The sequence below is a fragment of the Mastigoproctus giganteus genome, chromosome 13 (assembly GCF_048544385.1).
Source record: "Mastigoproctus giganteus isolate SK-2022 chromosome 13, ASM4854438v1, whole genome shotgun sequence".
Classification (NCBI taxonomy): Eukaryota; Metazoa; Arthropoda; class Arachnida; order Uropygi; family Thelyphonidae; genus Mastigoproctus; species Mastigoproctus giganteus.
In genome coordinates this window covers 174,016,791-174,031,197 of record NC_143587.1, presented here as the reverse complement: position 1 = coordinate 174,031,197, position 14,407 = coordinate 174,016,791, and positions in this window count along the sequence as shown.

Here is a 14,407-nt window from a genome sequence, read left to right as displayed (position 1 = left end):
GATCACCTCGCAGGTGCCTGGTCTCAATCTGAAAAATTTAAGCTTTTCTTATGCAACCCTTCATTCCATTCACTAATCATGTTGCCCTTCTCTGTACTCAGTGCCTCCATAGCTAGGTGGGAAGGAGCAGCACACGCTTCTTGATTAGACCGGGGTTCGAGCCCGTCACCACCAAATATGGAGGATGCGGAAAGGTCAGGGAATGACCACCGCATATTTCCAGAGCAACATGGCCTTAGTTTCTAATGCTCCTAAAAACCAAATAACAACAACAACATTCTCTGTACTCATTCCAACAGCTCTACATCTTTCTTAAAATGAGGCCTCCAGACCTATATACAGTACTGAAGGCGTGACCTGACCATTACCATATACAAGGGGATAATCATCTCCTTATCCCTGCTAGAAAAATTCCTGTATATCATTGACAAGACACCACGAGCTACTCTTGCAGCCCGTCAGCACTGCTCAGAGAACTTCATATCTGCCTGCACAATTACCCCCATGTCCTTTTCATTCTCTACCACTGTCAGTGTAGTACCACAAAGTTGATATGTTACTCTGGGGTTACTCCTTCCCATATGTAGTACTTTACATTTGTCAATGTTAAACTTCATTTGCCACCTCTCAGCCGATCTGCTCAACTTTTCTGGATCCTGTTGCAGCAGCGTAATGTCATTAGTGTCCTTAACAACCCTGCCAACCTTCGTATCATCTGCAAACTTGGACATTAAGCATGATATACCATCATCAGTATCATTTATAAATACAGAGAACAACAATGGACCCAACACTGAACCCCAAGGGACTCCACTAATAATATTATTCCATGAAGAGCAGTGTCCACTGATTACCACTCTCTGTCTTCTCCCACTCATCCATCCCTTTATCCATAGCAGCAATTTGTCGGGTGCCTTATTTATGTTTATCTTCAATAATTTCTCCTCCACTTTCCTCTAAATTATTACAAAATCATCTAGCGCACTCCCAGAGTTTAACTCACCTCTGGCATTCCCCTCCCTGAATAACTCCTCATGTACTGGGGGCTCATATCTGGTGAGTATGGGCTAGGCACACCGAGGGTCCTGAGCTGGATATCATCATTCTTCTCTTTCTTGGTTATTCCCTTCCAGTTCTGACTCTCTCTCTCTCTCTCTCTCTCTCTCTCTCTCTCTCAAGGTAACTCAGGAATTTTTTTTGGCTGGTGCAGCATAAGCCTCAGGCTTCCTTGCACCATATGGCTAATAAAATAATAATAATGTGTGAATGTAGATGCAAAATACTCATTTAGTTTTTTAGCCACCTGAGCAGGATCATCAACAGTTGGCCCATCAATATCCAGCGGACCAATCTGATTTATCCCTTTCCTTCTAGAGTTTACATAGGTAAAGAACTCTTTGCTGTTTTTCTTTGCATCCTTTGCCAAAGATTTCTCATAATCTGCCTTTGCCTGCCTAATCTCCTTTGTGACTTGGTTACAGACCAGCTTATATCTATCATATGCTTCTATGTCACCCATTAATTTATATGTGTTCCATGCATGTTTCTTCTCTGCCACATGTCTCAATAGTTCATCTGACATCCATTTAGGCCTAAACCTTGAACAAACCCAGGTCGTATTTCTTAGTTGGTATGTAAAGCCTAGTAGCTTCCAAGATTAAATCTTTGAATGCCTCCCATTTTCAATTTGCTGTTGGTGACATCATCAGTTGGTTCCACCCTATATATGCATGTTAAGATATGATATGAATTAGGTGCCATGACAAAGTTTTTCCTCAGGCACCACAAATGCTACTGTTGCAGGTGATCTAAAAATATGAATCTTTTCATACACTTTATCTGATACTAGAGAGCTATTAAGTGCTCGATATTTCCTATATTCTATTATATTATGAATCAACAGGGCTTACCTTTATTTTTGATATAGGAAGCTTCTTTACCAACTCTCCTTGTCCAACTCGCTAATAATTCATGGGGAAGGCGATATCAATTTTGCAAGACATTGTCATAAAGTTAGATTTTGGAGGTCTAAACTGGCTAATAATTAAGGATCGATTTTTAACTCAAAATTCCTGTGGCAGGAATTTTGAGTTAAATTTAGGGGTCTAATAATTGGATATGGGGTGGGGGTTATTCTCTACATTCCTTAAGTCGGACTAGAACTTTTCGGGGTGTCATGTTCACAGGAAGAGAGCTACTCACAATTAATCCGAAACTTTTGTCTTATGTTGTAGTGTTTGTTCTTCACGCATGCGTATAAGTGACCAATCGTCGGACAATAGGAATGGCCTACGGATATTGATTGAAGTTGCATGTAGTTTCATCTCTAAGGTTTCTTCTCAGCAAATAGCCCTATTAAATAAAGGTTTAAATTATAATTTACCGCCGAGATTCCCCTCCCAAGAAACAAATGATTATTGACCTTGAGTTCGCTGTTAGAGATTTGCCACAAAAAAACGTATTAATCCAACAAACCAATCGAATCATAAACCAAGCTATCCCCTCAATATCAAAACGACATAGAGAAGAAGCAAAAGCTTTACACACACTTAGACAAAACCGGGATATCATTATTCAAAAGGCTGACAAAGGTGATACAGTAGTTATTCTCGATAAAGGAGACTATATAAATAAATTATACAGCATCGTTTCAGACACAACGACATACGACAAGGTTGCACCATCAGAGTTCAACAGCTTAGTTAACAAATATAACAAATTGCTCACCACTTATAGGAAAGATGACGACATCACTATGGCTCAGCTCAAACAAATTAAAGCCCGCACATACAATATCCCAACCTTATTCGGCCAAGTAAAATTACACAAAACAGGATACCCAATACGTCCCATCATGTCATATAAGAATTCAGCTTTTGCCTCCTTAGCCATGTTCATCTACCCAATTCTAAAACCACTCCGACAACTCCTAACATATAACATAAAAAACTATGATGCGTTATTCATGAACCTCAAAGATCTCCATATCAAGGAGGATATGAAGTTATATTCGCTCGATGTGACTTCACTATACACTAATGTAAATGTATCCTACACCTTAGACAATCTGGGCCTACTTAAACGATGATAACACAAAAATTAATAACACCAGACTCCCCAAAGACAGAATATTCGAACTAACAAAACTATTAGTAAATGCAAATTACATTCTATTCCAAGAAAAAATATACAAACAGATTTTTGGCTTCCCAATGGGCCTAAACATTAGTGGACTCATTGCCGAACTATACTTAGACAAATTAGAAAAGATCCACCTTGATCCATTTATACCACAGATCACATATTACGGAAGATATCTCGATGACATCCTAATCATCACAGATCACTTGACCATAAACAATATTCTACAGGTTTTTAATAACATCCATCAGAGACTAAAATTTGAATTAGAAACTGAAGCAGAATCCCACTCCATAAATTTCCTTAATTTCACCAAACACAGATTAGACCAAAAACTAAATTTCAGCATATATAGAAAACCCACTAATAAAGGGATGCTTCTGCACTTCCACAGTTACCATCCCCAACCATACAAAAAATCGGTCATGCTGAACCAATTTCTAAATGCCTTTAAATATTCTTCCACCCAGATTTCTCTAACCACTGAAATAAATGAACTAACTAGAAGATTCTCAAATAGGGGTTACCCACTAACCTATATAAACAAAGTCAAAACAATAGCCCGTGATAAAATAAATAACAACAACCTCGCAACAGACATAGTAAAAAAATCCGACAAGACCAAAATATATTTCATCACCATTCCACATATCGAGCACTGGTACAATAAACTTAACCAAATATGCAAGGGAACCGACATGAAAATCATAGCAAAACCCATGAACAAATTATACACATTCTTCAGAAATCGACCTACAAATACAATCACAGATTGAACTTCAAATACAATCACAGCATGACCTAGTATACAGTATACCATGCAAAAATTGTGACGCCGTCTACGTAGGATCCACCATGGGAGTGGCACAGCTTCGAGCAAAACAACACGAAGCTTCTGTGCGGGCGGGTCGTTCAAATGCAGCGGAACTTTTGTTCCACACCATATATGAACGACATACATTCGGCTTTAATGAAACTAAAATTATAAATATTCAACACAACTACTACAAACTACTTATTGCAGAAACCTTAGAGATGAAACTACATGCAACTTCAATCAATATCCGTAGGCCATTCCTATTGTCCGACGATTGGTCACTTATATGCATGCGTGAAGAACAAACACTACAACATAAGACAAAAGTTTCGGATTAATTGTGAGTAGCTCTCTTCCTGTGAACATGACACCCCGAAAAGTTCTAGTCCGACTTAAGGAATGTAGAGAATAACCCCCACCCCATATCCAATTATTAGACCCCTAAATTTAACTCAAAATTCCTGCCACAGGAATTTTGAGTTAAAAATCGATCCTTAATTATTAGCCAGTTTAGACCTCCAAAATCTAACTTTATGACAATGTCTTGCAAAATTGATATCGCCTTCCCCATGAATTATTAGCGAGTTGGACAAGGAGAGTTGGTAAAGAAGCTTCCTATATCAAAAATAAAGGAAAGCCCTGTTGATTCATAATACACTTTATCATATCTGATCATGGAAAAACAATATAATAATCAAGTGTTCAGTAGTAGGCTTTCAGATTAATGCTGAACACTTTGTGAATTTCTGTCAAAATTAATGCTTATATTGTCATTCACTTTACTTATTTGACTGTTGAATGAATTGTTCATGCAATGAACAATTCATTGCATGAATACCTTCATGTTCTTATTGAGGTGTTATCTTTAACCATTTTATAATTATATGGCTCTTTTTAATGCATTATTTATTGTTTGTATGAACTGAAACATTGTGATACAATAATTATTATTGTGTCACAATGTATCAGACCATTTAAATGTACATTGTTATAGGTCAATAGCTTGATGTAAATAAACAAATCTACCCATATTTTACTACAGTAAAAAGATCCATTTCCTTTCTTTCCAATAGTTGATTCCCAGCTTGTTCCAACAGTCTGTCTACAAAGACCTATGTTTTATTTTGATAACAAAATTAGCTCAATTAGATAAAATAACTCAAATTAGGATCTCCTCCATAAAAATAATGTATATGTTGAGAATAAATATCAGCAACCCTGAGATCCTTCTCTGATATACCTACAGTTTTCTGTTTTCATCTTTTCCTGACAGAAATATTCAATTAAAATCCCTTTCTCCTTTAGGAATTGTAAAATATTATTTTGCTTTGATTTGGACAAAGGCAGCATTATCCTGCTTAAGAATACTAGAATGACACCATCCTCGATTCCTATCAAAAATTGTCTGAAGCTCACTAGAAAGTTCTTTCCTAATCTCTCACTCCAATTAATCAAACAGATAAAAATATTGATATTAATCTGATTCCTCTTGACAAGAAATATGTTAAAGATATTAACAACAAAGTCTTTATACAGACCTAAAAGAAAAATTCATAGCACATTTTCAAACTTATAAGCCTACATAATTGTATTCTTTATGAATGTATCATATCTTGAGTACTGTATACAGTATATCTTCAAACAGGCCTATGGGGCTGGGAAATTCCATACTATAATAATTAATGATAAACACCAGCCAAGAAATTAAACTGAAAATTTAATATAAAATAAAATAAAATAATATACAGTAAAATGTAAATAAAATAAAATACAATAAAGATTAAAATATAGTTACAATATAGTTAAAATATAGTTAACTATATTGTAACTATATTTATATTGTAACTATAGTTAAAATATAGTTAACTATATTTGAACTATATTGTAACTATATTTTAATCTTTATTGTATTTTATTTTATTTACATTTTACTGTATATTATTTTATTTTATTTTATATTAAATTTTCAGTTTAATTTATTGGCTGGTGTTTATCATTAATTATTAGAGTACTGTATACAGGTCTGGAGACCTCATTTTAAGAAGGATGTAGAGCTGTTGGAATGAGTACAGAGAAGGGCAACAAGATTAGTGAATGGAACAAAGGGTTGCTCTTACGAAGAAAGGCTTAAATTTTGCAAATTATAGTATTTGGAGACTAGGAACCTGCGAGGTGATCTGATTGAGGTGTATAAAGCCTTGAATGGTTTGAACATGCTCAAAGCTGATGGAATTCTTCCTCTTGCTCAGAATAATCATTTGAGAGGGCATAAATTCAAATTGAGGAAAGACAGATGTAGGATAGATGTGCAGAAGTTTGCCTTTAGCCAGCGGGTGGTTGACTGGTGGAACAGACTTCCATCCTTTATTGTGGAAGTTGATAGCCTAAATAAATTAAAGGCTGAGCTGGACAGGTACTTGGGAGCGTTTTTTTTTTTTTGGCTGATGCTGCATAAGCTTGCTTTCTTGCATCATATGTCTCTTCTAATGCTAATCTTATTTATTTAACCCTTTTATGTAAACCTGTGATTGTTATAATACACTTGCTTTTTCTCTTATGCAATTCAAATATGTTGTTACATTTTAGTTCTACAAGTGTACTATTCAGGGCATGTGAGACATGCATATCTTACAAATAAATGAATATTTATTTATGACACAATAAATACCCTACCCCCCCACCAAAGATTCTATGTCAAGGGCTATTCAATTGTTACACTATTGTGATTTTCTCTTGTAATAGCAGAACGTCTGTCTGATTTTATGAATACTAGTGAGTCTCGATCACATAAGTTGTCTGTCGAACACGTCTAGCAAAGTTTCAAGACAACAGGATTCCCATAATGTTTTTATATAAGGGCTATTCAATTAGGAATTTATGTTATTTTATGTGAGTTAGTAGCACCTAACATAATATAATGAGTTAGCCCAATATAGCACAATAAGTGGAATATAATTTTCCATCTGTTACTAATTTTGAGGGGTGTCTCCGTAGCCAGGTGGGCAGGAGCAGAAGTGCGTAGCACACGCTTCTTGATCAGACCGAGGTTCGAGCCCGTGACCACCAAAATACGGAGGATGCGGAAAGGTCAGAGAATGACCACTGCATATCCCCGGAGCAATATGGCCTTAGTTGCTAATGCTCCTAAAAACCAAATAACAACAACAACAAGCAACTAATTTGGAAGTTGTAGTGTGGCAATATCTAGTTATCATGAAAAGTGTTAATTGCAAAATTTTTTATCTTAAATTTAATTATGAATATAAATTTATTTTGAAATTAACAACTAACAATTACAAATTTTCATTTATTTCAAAATTTTCAAATTTCCATTTATTCACATTTTCATTAACAGAAAAATTGAACTCAACAGGAAATATATATTTTTAATATTAATATTATTCTGGGTACCAATACCATCCAAAGCACTTAGGAATTTATAAAATTAAATTGAAATTAACCTAGCCAATGAAGTCATACTGAAAGATGGAGTCACTTTCAATAAATTTAGCAATCAATAATTTTGTAATTTAAATTATGGATAATTAACTTGCAGCTAACATCATTTAAGAAAAACACACCTCTGCCTTTCACTAATCTCTGAGAGTAAACCATCAAACATTACAAATCCATAACCTTATAATTTTAGAAGCCTAAAATGTTCCCAAAATACAACCACAAATGTTGACTATATATTTTTTTGATATATAGTCTTTCAACAAAAAAATAAATAAATCACAGCACATTAAGTGTCCTGACTCTTTATTATTATTTTGTTTTCATAGTAAGCAGTATTATACAGTTTGTTGTTCTGCCCTTCTACAGGTATCATTTCCTGAGTAGTTGTTGTTGTTATTTAGGAGCATTAGCAACTAAGGCCATATTGCTCCGGGGATATGCGGTGGTCATTCCGTGACCTTTCTGCATCCTCCGTATTCGGTGGTCACAGGCTCGAACCCTGGTCTAATCATGAAGCGTGTACTACGCACTGCTGCTCCTGCCTACCTAGCTACAGAGGCGCCATCATTTCCTGAGAAAACCACCAAAAAGCAAAGTTAAGCAATGAAGTGTACTATGGTGTTTCTGTTGTAAAACACACCAGAAAGCCCACATTAAGTGTGCTTTCTGGTATGTTTTAAATGTAGTTTAATTTGAATTTCTGTTTCATAGGTCTTACTATTTGAATGTTCCATGTCTGTTATCATTTTAAACACAGATGATGAGAATTTAAAAATTAATTATTAAATTATTTTATTAATTAATAAAAAAATTAATTAAAATTCCAGAATAACTGGTTTGCTAATATCAAATATTAGCAAAATATGGAACTTCCATATATTTAAAATTTATAACAAGTAAATTACCTCAAAAAAATAAAAAGCAAACTTACAATTTTTTTTGTCATCTTTTATACCATCAAGGTTTAATTCCCCATAAAGATTCCAATATGGTTCATAAAAAACATGTGAAACCACTTCGGAGAAATTATTTTCACCACGGTAAAGCAATGCTTCACGAGCAACACCATAACTTAGAAGAAACACTAACAATATTCCAAAAAATTGGACAACTTCATCAAGCTATTAGAGAAAGAAGAGAAGATAGTAATTTACAAAACATATTGATTTATTTCAAATGCTGCCATTTTTATTGTTATAATTTATACACCTTTTTCTTAAAACTTATGCAATCCATAAGTGTGTACATATATTATGTAAAAAGAACTGTAAATGTCAAAAAACAATTGATGGAATTAAATGTCATAACTGCTTGTTTTCCGAGAAAAATGTATGGAGAATAGTTGCGCAGACAGTTTAAAGTCATAATTTTTAGTATTTCTTAAGGAAGCAAAGGAATGGCTAAATGCAGCTATAGAAGAGGGGGAAAAACAGCAAGCAATACAGGGCAGTCATTTATTTTAAAAGGAATATAGATCGATGGATTAAGTTACCTCCCAAGGTTACTTGGGGTTGGTCCTTGAGGTTGTTGCAGACATTCTCTCAGATGTGCCAGACAAGCTGTACTTGCTACCTGGGGGTCTAAAACGCTGATGGAACTGATATCGGGTGACACTCAAATCAACAGGACCCAATTTCGGCGAAGTCCGGTCGGTCTGTGACAGACAAATCCTCTGCTTGCACCTTCACGATGGTGGGACTATTAGTAATCCTGGGTATAACCAACCATGCTCAAGCACACTGTGGGTGACAACCCAGGTGTGAAACAATGTAAACAGAGGTCAAGGTGTGGTGTCCACACCACATGGAGGAATGCTGCCCAGGCAATACTAGATGGTACATGACTCTCATCAACCGCTGCAATACAATACACTTCTGCTCCTATGGTTATCTTTGGTGACACTCCGATTTGTTGGCAAAACGATATATCTCTTTTGAGGATATATTAACCTGACTTCTAATCTCTCTTGGCACAAGCACATTTCAAATATTGCTTCCTCTGCATCTAAAAAACTTGGTTTTCTCTTTCACTCTCGGCATTACGTTTCTTCCAAACAGCTGCTCACTCTGTACAAATCGCAAATCCACCCTACCATGGAATATTGTTCCCACATCTGGAATTGGTGCCCCCAAAACCTCTCTCAGGCTTCTTGATTCCGTTCAGAAGAGGGCAGTTAGGTTAATTAATGATTCATATCTAACAGAGTCTCTCCACTCGCTGTCTCATAGATGTACTGTTTCTGCTGCATGCCTCTTCTACAGATATTTTATGGGCACTGTTCTTCTGAATTGGCATCTATAATTCCAACTCTCTCTTTCAAAACAGTCTGAACACGTGCCGTCACCAGCCAACATCCATTTACTGTCCAACTTCAAACTCACAGAACCAACATTTCATCTTCCTCGTTTATTCATTCAACTGCCGTTTTCTGGAACAACCTTCCTTCATACGTATTTCCTGAAAATTACAGTCTGCAGAAGTTCAAGTCCAATGTCAACAAATATCTTCTTTCACCTTCTCAACGTCCAACCCAAGGACGGTACTAAGTACTATAGGTTCTAATACCTCTCGTGTTTGGGGTTCTCATAAAAAAAAAAAACATACTACAGTGATTTATTTAGGCATATATCTTAACAATGTTTGCAGAGATAGACAGTTCAGTATCTTCTACTAGAAAACTAAGATTATATTATTCAAGTTCCAGCATTAAAATAGCTTTGAAGTATTTTATCAAATAATTTCATTATTAATAAATAAATTAACCAATGTTTAACTCTGGGAAGTGTCCCATAGGGATGTTTACTGGCACCATTATTATTATTATCAATATGTTTAGTCAACATACTTTAAAATAATAAATTACCTTGAAATTAAAATATCAATATATGCCTGACATAAAATATTAATGTATGCCTGTAATTAAAATATTAATAATTGATATTTTAATATATGATAACATAAATCTGTATCACAATTCATTCATTCATTTAAATGGGAATGTGAAAAAAAAAAAAAAAGTTTTACTCTTAATCCAGATAAATGCATGCTTTTTCAACATTCATAACATAGATTTATAGGGACTGATGTGGGAATTACTTAAAGATAAAATTACCATCAAGGCTAAAGGGAAAGGCTCTTACTTTCATAAAGGTGACTACAGGTGCCAACGTTGAATTCTAAATGGGAAGCCTTCAGGGACTTAATTTTGGAGGCTACCAGGCTTTTCATTCCAACTAAGAAAACACTGTTCAATGTTTAGGCCTAAATGGATATCAGATGAGGCTCTTGGGAGAAGAAAAATCTGGATGTCATCGTTCTCATCTGTTTCTCAGATGAGAAAGAAAATCCTCATTCTCATCTGGATGTCAGATGGGAATGAGGCTCATGGCAAAGAAGAAAAATGTATGGGATGCATATAAAGTATCAGGTGACACAGAAGCCTATGGCAGATATAAGCTAGTATGTAATCAAGTCACAAAGGAGATTAGGCAGGCAAAGGCAGATTACAAGAAATCTTTGGCAGAGGATACAAAGAAAAACAGCAAAGAATTCTTTACTTATGTAAACTCTGGAAGGAAAGGGATGAATTAGATTGGTCCACTTAACATAGATGGTTCGACTATTGATGATCCTCCTCAGGTAGCTGATAAACTGAATGAGTATTTTGCATCTACATTCAAACATGAGGAGTTATTCGATGAGGGAGTGCCAGAACTTTATCAAACTCTAACAGGGAGCTAAGTGATTTTGTAATAACTGAGAGCATGAGGAGAAATTGTTGAAGTTAAACATAAAAAAGGCACCTGGGGTGGATGAGATCAATCCAGTTATATTACAGGAGGCAGCAAAGGAAGTAAGCAAACCCTTAGCCATAATTATGAGAGCTTTCTTGGACTCAGGGGAGGTCCTCATGGACTGGAGGTGTGCAAATGTATCGCCAATACACAAAGGGAGTTCAAAAGGTGACACATGTAACTATAGACCTGTTAGTTTAACTTGTGTTCCGGGGAAAATAATGGAATCACTGATTAAAGAAGCATTGCAGGATCATCTATTCAAGACTGCAGTAATAGTTAAGACACAGCAGTTTGTTAAAGAGAGGTCTTGTCTGACCAATTTGATGGTATACTATGATGGTCACAAAGGAAATAAATGCCAAAAATAATTTTGATATCAAAAGCTTTCCTGAAATCCAAGGATTTCAGGAAAACTTTTGATACTGTTGCACATGGAAGACTGCTGTACAAAGTGTAGAGTTATGACATTAAGGATAAGTTGCTACAGTGGATAAAGGGATGGTTGAGTGGAAGAGGACAGAGAGTGGTAATCAATGGACACTGCTCTTCGTGGACAAATGTTATTAGTGGTGTTTCCCAGGGTTCGGTGCTAGGCCCATTGTTGTTTTTTATATTTATCAATGTTATTGATGAAGGTATATCAGGCTTAATGTCCAAGTTTGCAGATGATACAATGTTTGGCAGGTTTGTTAATGACAGTAAAGACAGTATGCCACTCCATCTGGATCTGGATAAGTTAGGCAGATGGACTGAGAAGTGGCAACTGAAGTTTAACATATGCAGTACTTTGACAAATGCAAAGTACGGCATATGGGTAGCAGTAAACCAAGAGAAACGTACCAACTCTGTCTTAGTACACTCAGGGAGATGGAAAATGAAAAATACCTGGGGGTAATTGTGCAGTCAATATGAAGTTCTGTGAGTAGTGCAGATGGGCTGCCAGAGCAGGTCATGGAGTTTTGTCAATGATATATAGGAATTTTACTAGTAGAGACAAGGAGGTGATTATCCCTTTGTATTAGGCAATGGTCAGGCCACACCTACAGGTCTGGAGGACTAATTTTAGGAAGGATGTAGAGTTGCTAGAATGAGTACAGAGAAGAGCAACAAGATTTGTGAGAAGAACAAAGGGGTAAGATTATGAAGAAAGGCCTGCAAGTTGCAGCATCTGGAGACTAGGCACCTGTGAGGTGATCTGACTGAGGTTTATAAGGCATTGAATGGTTTGAGCAGGCTGAATGCTAATGGGATATTTCTGTTTGCTCAGACTAAGAAGCTGAGGGGGGTATAGATTCAAATTGGAGAAAGACAGTTGTAGAATAGCTGTGCGGAAAGTTTGTCTTTAGTCAACGGGTAGCTGATTGCTGGAACAGACTTCCATCTGTTGTTGTAGAAGTGGAGACCTTAAATAAATTTAAGGCTGAACTAGATAAACATTTGGAGTGACCAAACGGGTGAAATGGGAGAGGTTTTTTTTTTTTTTTTTTGGCTGATGCTGTATAAGCTTGCTTTCTTGCATTGTATGCCTCAACTAATGCTAATGCTCATTATATACATCTCCCTTTGAATCCTCTTTGTCAATTGGGTATACATTTGCACATCTTCAATAGGGACCTCCCCTGAATCTAAGGATGCTCTCCTAATTATGGTTAATGGTTTGCTTACTTCCCTCGTTGCCTCCTTCAATATAACTAGATAGATTCCATCTGCCCCAGGTGTCTTTTTTATGTTTAACTTCAAAAATTTTTCCTCCAATTTGCTCTCAGTTATTACAAAATCATTTATCTCCACATTATAGTTTAGTAAACTTCTGTCCTGTCTTTCATTACAGAATTCCTCATGTGAGAATGTAGATGGAAAAATACTCATTTAGTTTGTCAGATATCCGAGTAGGATGATCAACCGTCGAACTACCAACATCGAGTGGACCAATCTGATTCATCTCTTTCTTTCTAGAGTTTATTTAAGTAAAGAAGTCTTTGTTGTTTTTCTTTGCATCCTTTGCCAGGGATTTCTTGTAATCAGCCTTCTCATGCCTAACCTCCTTTATGACTTGATTACAAAGTAGCTTATATCTGCCATAGGCTTCTGTGTCACCTGATAATTTATATGCATCCCACGCACCTTTTTTCTTTCCACAATCCTCATTAGTTCATCTGACCTGCATCATCATCATCAGCCATTTTCAATCCACTGCAGGATGAAGGCCTCTCCAGCAACTTTTCAGTTCCTTCTGTTTTGAGCACTGGCCATCCATTTACTACCCACAAACTCATGAATTTCATCTATTCATCGCTGCCTTTATCTTCCAGGTTTTCTTCTAGCTCCTCTCGGGTACCATTCTGTTATTTTTTTAGTCCCTCTGTCACCATGTCTTCGAACTATGTGTCCTGCCCAAGACCATTTTAGTTCTTTAGTTTTGATAAGAATGTCCTTTACTTGAGTTTGCTGCCTAATCCATGTGTTTCTCTTCTTATCTAACAGTCTGATTCCCAATATAATTCATTCCATTCTTGGCTGTGTAGTTCTCAGCTTCTCTTCCATTCTTTTGGCGAGTGCCCAAGTTTCACTTCCATATTCATGGTGGGGAGTATACATTGGTTCATTATTTTACGTTTCAGACAAACTGGAATATTGCTCTTAAGTATGTGACTATATTTCCTGAATGCTATCCATCCAAAATTTATTCTTCTCTTGACTTCCAGCCATTTATCATTATTACAGCTAATAACTTGTCCCAGATAAGTATATGACTCCACCTTTTCAATTACTGCTCCTTCAATCATTATTTCCCTTTCTGTGGCATACTTGTTCATCATTACTTTTGTTTTAGCCATATTCATCTTTAGTCCAAAATCCTTACTAACTGTGCATAACTGATTAAAATTTTCTTCTAATTCTTTGGGATCATGGCTTATGACCACAATGTCATCTGTAAATCGTAAATGGTTTAGGTACTCTCTGTTCACATTGATTCCTTTCTGCGACCAGCCTAATCTTCAGAAAGCTTCCTCAAGGGCAGCAGTAAACAGCTTCAGAGATATTGTGTCTCCTTGTCGAATTCCTTTCTCGATTTTAAACTTCCTACTGTCTTTGTCTAGTCTAATAAAGGAGGTAGCACTCTCATATATTTTCTTCAAAATCATAATATGTGGGGTATCTATGCCTTGTCTTTCCAGTGCCCGAAACATTG